At 38.7% G+C, this 8065-nt stretch overlaps 1 pseudogene; it reads right to left on the bottom strand.

Moving 5' to 3' along the window:
* Positions 6540 to 7239, bottom strand: LOC100627957 (annotated as a pseudogene).

Here is an 8065-nt window from a genome sequence, read left to right as displayed (position 1 = left end):
CTATTCGGTGACTATATTAATAGACTCGAGGTAGCAAGTCCCCTGGTTGTGTAGGAGGTTGAAGGTCCAGTATTGCCATAGTCGAGGCACAGGCTGCAGCTGTGGCACAGGTTCAGTCCCTAGCCTGGGAATTTCCACATGGGTTGGACACAACCAAAGAAATAAAAAGGCACTCAGAGTACACCTGCACTTTAGATTTAGTGTATCTTCAGTTATCTTTTATTTCAACGAATTCTAAGCTTGTCTTCTGTGTAGAAAATAAAGTGCTTAAATGGTAGTTTAATATTAAAAAGAGAAAGTGAGAGTTCCTGTTGTGGCTCAGTGGGTTAGGAACCTGATGCCGTCTCTGTGAGGATGGGGGTTCAATCCTTGGCTTTGCTCAGTGGGTTAAGGATCTGGTGTTGCATTGGCTGTGGTGTGGGCCACAGCTGCAGCTCCAGTTTGACCCCTGGTCTGGGAACTTCCATATGCTGCAGATGCAGCCATAAAAAGAAAAAAAATTATTAAAAATAAAAAGAGAAAGTGAAAATCCTTTGCACTTGTCTCCTGTGACCACATCTTCTTTGGAACATCCCCCAAGGTCACCATAACATTGCTTTTAGTGGCTGAGTCAAGCTTGAATCTAATAGACCATTGAGTTCAGTCCTGAAGATTGTGGATTTGAAAAACATATACCAAGAAAATTCTTGATACCAGCAACTTCCAATTGGATTTGACATTCCTTACAATTCTCGTTTTAAATTTTTCATAGCCTTCTAACTTGATCTATCATCCATTAGGTACCATATGCCTCTTTTTTTACTTTTCATGGTTTTTTTTTTTAACTTTTCATGGTCTTAATTTGATATTCATGCAGCAACATCTGTGATAGTTATAACTTAATGAAAAAAAAGGCCAAAATAAATATTAAAAAAGTCGTCTTTCACCAAAGGCCTTTGTTTCTTGATGTCTGTAGATTCTCAGAAGCATTATTTTCACTTCAGATTTTTAATCATCTAATTATTATGCCACTCTCCTATGGTGTCCATGACATATTGCAAAAGGGAAATGAAACTGTGCAGTAATTTCCCCCCGCCCCCTGCAGAGTATTTGTACCTGTTGTGTATATGTGCAGGTGTCTGTGTGTATCAGAGCACCACTGCAAGGGTTAACGTTATGATTTGAAGTTACTTTCGGGAGCTCCCTGGTAGACTAGCCCTTAAGGAGCCAGTGTTGTCACTGTGGCTCAGTTCACTGCTGTGGCATAGGTTCGATCCCTGGTCTGGGAACTTCTGCATGCTGTGAGTGTGGGCAGAAAAAAAATTACTTTCAAACAAAGTCAGTTCTAGATATGAAACTGATCAATCATTAAGGCACAACACTGAAGGGAAAATAGCTATAAGAAGCAACATTTAAATGAATGCGTAAAATGTAAAGAGATTGCCCTTAATACATACATCGATCTGGAATATACCTATAATTGATAGAATTAAAAATAAAGAGCAACACGGTTTCATCATTTCTAGTATGAGGGCATGAAATGGAATTGAAAATTCAGTTTAGTCTAAATTGACAAAACATCTTCAGTAGACATTAGTCATTCCTCTAGACTCGAAGCCTAAAAGTGTATTCTAAAAATGTTTGATTTTTTTTTTTTTTCTGTGGTGTTCCTTCCTGTTCCAGTTTTTAAAAATACATTGATCACTTTTGGTTTTGAAAGAATTTCAACCTTATGAGAAAGTTGCAAGAATACTAGAAAGTCTTCACTTGGATTCCTTATTTGTTAACATTTTGCCCATTTGCTATAGTATTTTTTTTTAAATTATTATTATTTTGCACTGCCCTGCTTGATGTGGGATCTCAGTTCCCAGACCAGGAGTTGAACCCAGGCTGCAACAGTAAAAGTGCTGAGTCCTAACCACTAGACTACCAGGGAACTCCCTGCTGTAGCATTCTCCATTCTATTTCCTTTTTTTTTTTGTCTTTTTGCTATTTCTTGGGCCGCTCCTGCGGCATATGGAGGTTCCCAGGCTAGAGGTCTAATCGGAGCTGTAGCCGCCGGCCTGCGCCAGAGCCACAGCAATGCAGGATCCGAGCCGAGTCTGCGACCTACACCACAGCTCATGGCAACGCTGGATTGTCAACCCACTGAGCAAGGGCGGGGACCGAACCCACAACCTCATGGTTCCTAGTTGGATTCATTAACCACTGCGCCACAACGGGAACTCCCATCCATTCTATTTCTGAGGCATTTCTTCAGTATCTATTTCCAAGAACAAGGACATTCTCTTACTTAGCACAGTGCAATGACCCAAGTCAGGAAACTAACATCGACAGGATGTCTAAACTCCAGACCTTGTTCACATCTCATCAACATGTGTAGTCTGAACACGTATGTTCTGGGTCCAGCCCTCATCTAGGTTCAGGCACTTATTTTGCTGTCATATCTTTCAGTCTGAAGTGATTCCTTGGTTTTTCTTGCTTCAGGGTTTTAACATTTTCAACGCTACGGGGCAGTTATTTTGGAGTAAGCCTCTCCATTTGGGTTTGTTTGATGTTTCTTCTTGATTAGATTTAATATATGCACTCCTCCGCAGGAATATTGATTTGTTCCATTGACTGGTGATATTAACTTTGATGTTTCATGGTTTTTTAAAAAAAAGTATTTTAGTTGTAGCATGACTTAAAAGCCTTTGGGTCCAATTCATTGGAGTTTGGCTTTGAAATGAGACGTGGGCATTTTTTTTTTTAACCTAATTACTATGCTTTGTTCTGATATATAAAGATCTTTGTCTTTTTAAGGGCTGAAAAAAAATCCTAAATGATTTTTACACATTCAATTTTCAGGCATATTATTAACTCAACCTTTATGTTGACTTCTATACTCTTAGACCGCAAAACTCCATGATTAATTAATTGGTTTTGCTTTAAAATTCTTAGCTATGGTATTCTGTTCTGCATTATTATATATGCTCACCATGCTATTCTGCTTTATTAAAATGATATATAATGCAAGATTGAGAGGGCTTTAAAAATACATTGTATTTCTTGATTTACATATGATAGTGCCTTACCCCTGTTTGTTTTTGCTTTTTAGGGCCACACCCACAGCATAAATTCCCAGGCTAGGGGTTGAATCAGAGCCGCGTCTGTGACCTACACCACAGCTCGTGGCAACACTGAATCCTTAACCTGCTGAGCAAGGCCCGGGATCAAACCCACATCCTCATGGATACTAGTCAGGTTCATAATCTGCTGAGGCACAATGGGAACTACCCTTATCCCTGTATTTTTAAATGCAATTTGTTCAGTTTGAAAATTTAAGTTATTGTTAAATCCACTGAGCTTACAGCAGCACCGGATCCTTAAACCAGATCCTCCGAGGCCAGGGATCGAACCCACACCCTCGCAGACAGTATGTTGGGTTCTTAACCCGCTGAGCTACAATGGGAACTCCTGTATATGTTTTTAAAGCATGTATTATTTTATAGTCATACAAATTGATCTGTCCCTTCAGTTTAGTGTAGCACATAAGACAGAACAGTAGTAAAATCCAAAGTAATAATCAGGGTTTTTTTGTTGTACCGAATTTAATGGTGTAAAATAAACCGACATCATTCCTGTTAGAAACTATGTTAAAAGATTTTAGTTTAGTGGTATTGTGGGTTTTCTGTTTGTTTTGTTTTTTCCGTTTTTGGCAATATCCATGGCATATGGAAGTTCCTGGGCCGGGGTCAAATCTGAACCACATCTGCAACCTGTGCCACAGCTGCAGCAATGCTGGATCCTTAACCCACTGCCCGGCCAGGGATCAAACCAGCAACACTATAGAGACAAGCCAGATCATTAACCCACTGCACCACAGTGGGAGCTCCTGGTGATATTGTTAATTGAGCAGAACCTCTAGTTTTTTTTTTTTTTTTTTTTTTTTGTAAATAAACCAAACACACACATATTTTAGAAAGGAATATGTACAAGATTGTGAAAAACATGTATGCTTTTGTTTTTGAGAAATGTGCACAACAGAAAGTAATTATAATTTGCCTGAGTGATTTACAATTTAATCATCAGTTGACTAAAATAGCTTTGTGGTTAAATTAGTATGTTCAGAAGGTAGTTTTACTGAATGTCTTTTAACTGAACTTTATTAAGCTCTTACAACAGAAATTAATCTTAAGAACTGAGGAAATGGAAAGATTAATTTACATTAATGTACTCAAGAAAAAAATTCAACAGTTTTCTGCTGGGAGAATATCAGTTTTTGGGCATCATATATTTCTTTTTAAAGCTACAGCTTTACTTGTGACTTGTATGCATAAGCATTTGGCCTAAAATCTGCTATTACTTTTTTGTTTCATTTCCAAAATCAACATATATATGTAGAAATTGATTTTGTAGCATTAGAAATGTATTATATTTTAAAAAATGAAATTAAAATTTCATGAAGTTCAAAGCTTCAGGATTTTTTTTTTTTTTTGCAGAATAATTGATGTTATCTGTAGCAGCTGGAATGAACAAACAATGTGTGATAGGTGGAAAAAATTAGGTATGAGCATAGCCAGCAGAAAAGGCCTCTAAAACCAGCTGCGTGAGAAGTTATTTTACAGGTTGTACACGCTCATAGTTTTGAAGCATTTTTGGCCCTGAAAAATTCCTCATTATACTTACGGAATTATCTGCTTTATGTAAAAGAATTCAGATAGTTTTTGATGAATTATTTAAAAAGAGTTTCTGTGAATTAACCTTATTATTATTTTGTTTCTTTTTATGGATGCATCTGTGGCATATGAAGTTCCTGGACTAGGGGTTGAATTGGAGCTGAAGGTACAGTCCTACACCACAGCCACAGCAACTCGAGATCCAAGCCACATCTGTGCCCTACACCATAGCTTGTGGCAACACTGGATCCTTAACCCACTGAGCCAGGCCAGAGATCAAATCCTCACTCATCCTCATGGACATTATGGGGGTTCTTAACCCAATGAGCCATAACAGGAACTCCCTGTGAATTAACTTTAGATACATGTATGCCTTGTAAATAGTCCTTGAGTTGGTTCATTTAATTAATTAATTTATTTATTATTTCATTTTCTTTTTTTTTTCTTTTGCTTTTTAGGGCTGTACCCACGGCATATGGAGGTTCCCAGGCGAGGAGTTGAATTGGAGCCGCAGCTGCTGGCTTATACCACAGCCACACCAAGCTGTGGGGATCCAAGCTGTGTCTGTGACCTACACCATAGCTCTCGGCAACAATGGATCCTTAACCCACTGAGCGAGGCCAGGGATCAAACCTGCATCCTCATGGATACTAGTCGGATTCGTTTCTGCTGAGCCATGACGGGAACTCCCCTATTTTATTTATTTATTTTTTAATTTAAAAATATTTTGTATTTTATTTTTAATTTTTTAATTGAAGTATAGTTGATTTACACTGTTGTGTTAGTTTCAGGTGTACAGCACAGTGATTCAGTTTTATATATGTACATATATATTATACACACAAATATACACATACACTATGTATATGCATACTTTTATATATACTTTATATACATAAAGTATATATATATTTATATGTATGTGCATATACAAGTATATATATACTTATGTGTATATATATCCTTTTTAATATATATCCTTTTTCAAATTCACAATATATGTGTATATATATGTGTGTATATATATATATATATATATATATCCTTTTTCAAATTCTTTCCCCAATAGATGATTACAAAATATTGAGTATGGTTCCCTATGCCATACAGTAGGTCCTCGTTGGTTAATTATTTAGTATATAGTGGTGGAGTATGTGATTTGTTGGGTAAACAGTAAAAGAAGAAACCATTTCCACATTTATTTTAAACTTTTGTAGAATTAAGGCTGAGTTGTTTTAGTATTAATTATAGTCTTTTACTGGATGAAATGAATTAATTTAAAGCTCTCAATATTTCTTGAGGGATAAAGACTACATAGATTTATTTCTTGACAGTTACTAACAAAATAATAAACAGTAGATTAGGATGTTATTATTAGATTCTGATGACAGGTATTTTTAAATTTTCTCATGAGCACCTTCCGTGGTGGAACGTGATGCATGTAATGGTTAAGACTGGGGGCCTTGGAGTGAGCCCTGTGCTAGATTTGTGGCAAAGTGCTTAATTTTCTTAAGCTTCTGAGTCCTCATCCATAAAATGGGGTGAGAAATTGTTAGTGCAAATGAGATAACATCTATTAACTATGTAGCACAGAGCTTGGCAAATATAAGTGCCCAATCCGTGTTAGTTGGAATTAATGACAATTCGCCTTATATTGTGCCAGGTGACATTTCTGAAGTCCTGTCAAACCCACATATTTCTGGGGTAGAATTTAATATCACTTCCAGAGAATCATTTTGGTAAGAATTTCTTTTCCCGGAAGATCCCGTGTGGTGCAGCAGGTGTAAGTCACAACTGGCCCAGGAACTTCCACATGCTGTGGGCATGGCCAGGAAGAAAAAAAAAAGGTTTCTTTTTTTTCCCCCCCGTTTTTATCAATTTGAGTGATGGCTTCTATTTAACTTTTTTTTTCTTTTAGTGAAGACTTTTATATTTGGAAATAACCAGCTGGACTTGGTTTAGATGATCCCAATTTTGTTAGCAGCATCCAAAGCATCATAGTCAGGAGCCAGTCGAACATATGCCTCTTCTCTCCATCAGGCTGATCAGAGGGTTCACCTTAGCCAAGTCAATGTCATAGAGCTTCTTCACAGCCTGTTTAATCTGGTGCTTGTTGGCCTTGACATCCATGGTGAACACAGGTGTGTTGTCGTCTGTCTTCTTCAAGGCTGACCGAGTGAGGGGGAATTTGATGATGGCACAGTGGTCAAGCTTGTTTCTTCTAGGGGCGCTCTTCCAAGGATATTTGGGCTGCCTCCAGAGCCGCAGTGTTTGGGGCCATAGGAAGGTGGGTGACATCCAGATCAGATCTGTGCGTGTGTGTGTGTGTGTGTGTGTGTGTGTGTGTGTGGCTGTGAGTGTGGCTGTGGATGCCTCTCAACACTGCTTTCTTGGCTTTCAAAGCTTTGCTTTGGCTTGGACTTCGGGAGGGGTGGGGGCTTCCTTCTTTGCCTTCGGCACCCTCTTTGTGGAAAGGTTCACTGTTTTCTGATCTTGAATTAGAAGCAGAAAGCTTTAGTTTCATTTAGTAGTAGCATAGTGGAAAGAAACTGCGTGGGCACTGGTCTCTCTCTCTCTCTTTTTTTTTTTTTTTTTTTTTTTTGGTGCTTTTTGGGCTGTACCCACAGCATATGGAGGTTCCCAGGCTAGGGGTCCAATTGGAGCTGTAGCTGCCGGCCTACACCAGAGCCACAGCAACGCAGGATCCAAGCCGCGTCTGTGACCTACACCACTGCTCATGGCAATGCCAGATCCTTAACCCACTGAGTGAGGTCAGGGATCGAACCTGCGGCCTCGTGGATACTAGTCAGATTCCTTAACCGCTGAGCCACGATGGGAACTCCTGGTCTCTTAGGATATGTGTGGTACCCTGATGGGAGAGTCTTTTGCTAGTGCATAGTTAATATGAGGCAGCAGCTGTCCGGAGATATTTCCCAGCCAGCCTGGCCCCCTGGCAGTGCCCACAGGGAGGCAGGAAGAGCATCTTTGATTCACTGATACGAGTCCCAGGGCTGAGAGGCTGGGTGACCATTATCCTTACAACAGAAGATCTTTTCAAAGAGTTCTATTGTGTCAGCATATTATTAATAATTTGTGTGTATGGTATTAATCAGAGAGTATAAAAGTGCTATAGGTTTCTTGAATGAAGAGTCCCTTCATCAGAATATGGTGAAATCATTTTGCTCAGAAATACCTCATTAATCTGCCATTGTTAAAGTTAAGATGATTTTCCAAAAACCTGAAGCTCAACCTAAGTCCCCATCAAAAAAAAAAAAAAAATTAAGTATATATCTCTGACATCCTAAATGGTGAGCAAACTCGAGATTATACATGATCTTCTCTCGTTTCTGATCTGAGAGATGCTTAGAGATGACTGATGTCATATGGTCCAGCTGTTGTGGTTTCAGATGAGTCAGGATTTCAGGGGG

The sequence above is a fragment of the Sus scrofa genome, chromosome 10 (genome assembly GCF_000003025.6).
Source record: "Sus scrofa isolate TJ Tabasco breed Duroc chromosome 10, Sscrofa11.1, whole genome shotgun sequence".
NCBI classification, from domain to species: domain Eukaryota; kingdom Metazoa; phylum Chordata; class Mammalia; order Artiodactyla; family Suidae; genus Sus; species Sus scrofa.
Note: the sequence above shows the minus strand (reverse complement) of the source record. Positions and strands in the feature narration are given on the sequence as shown.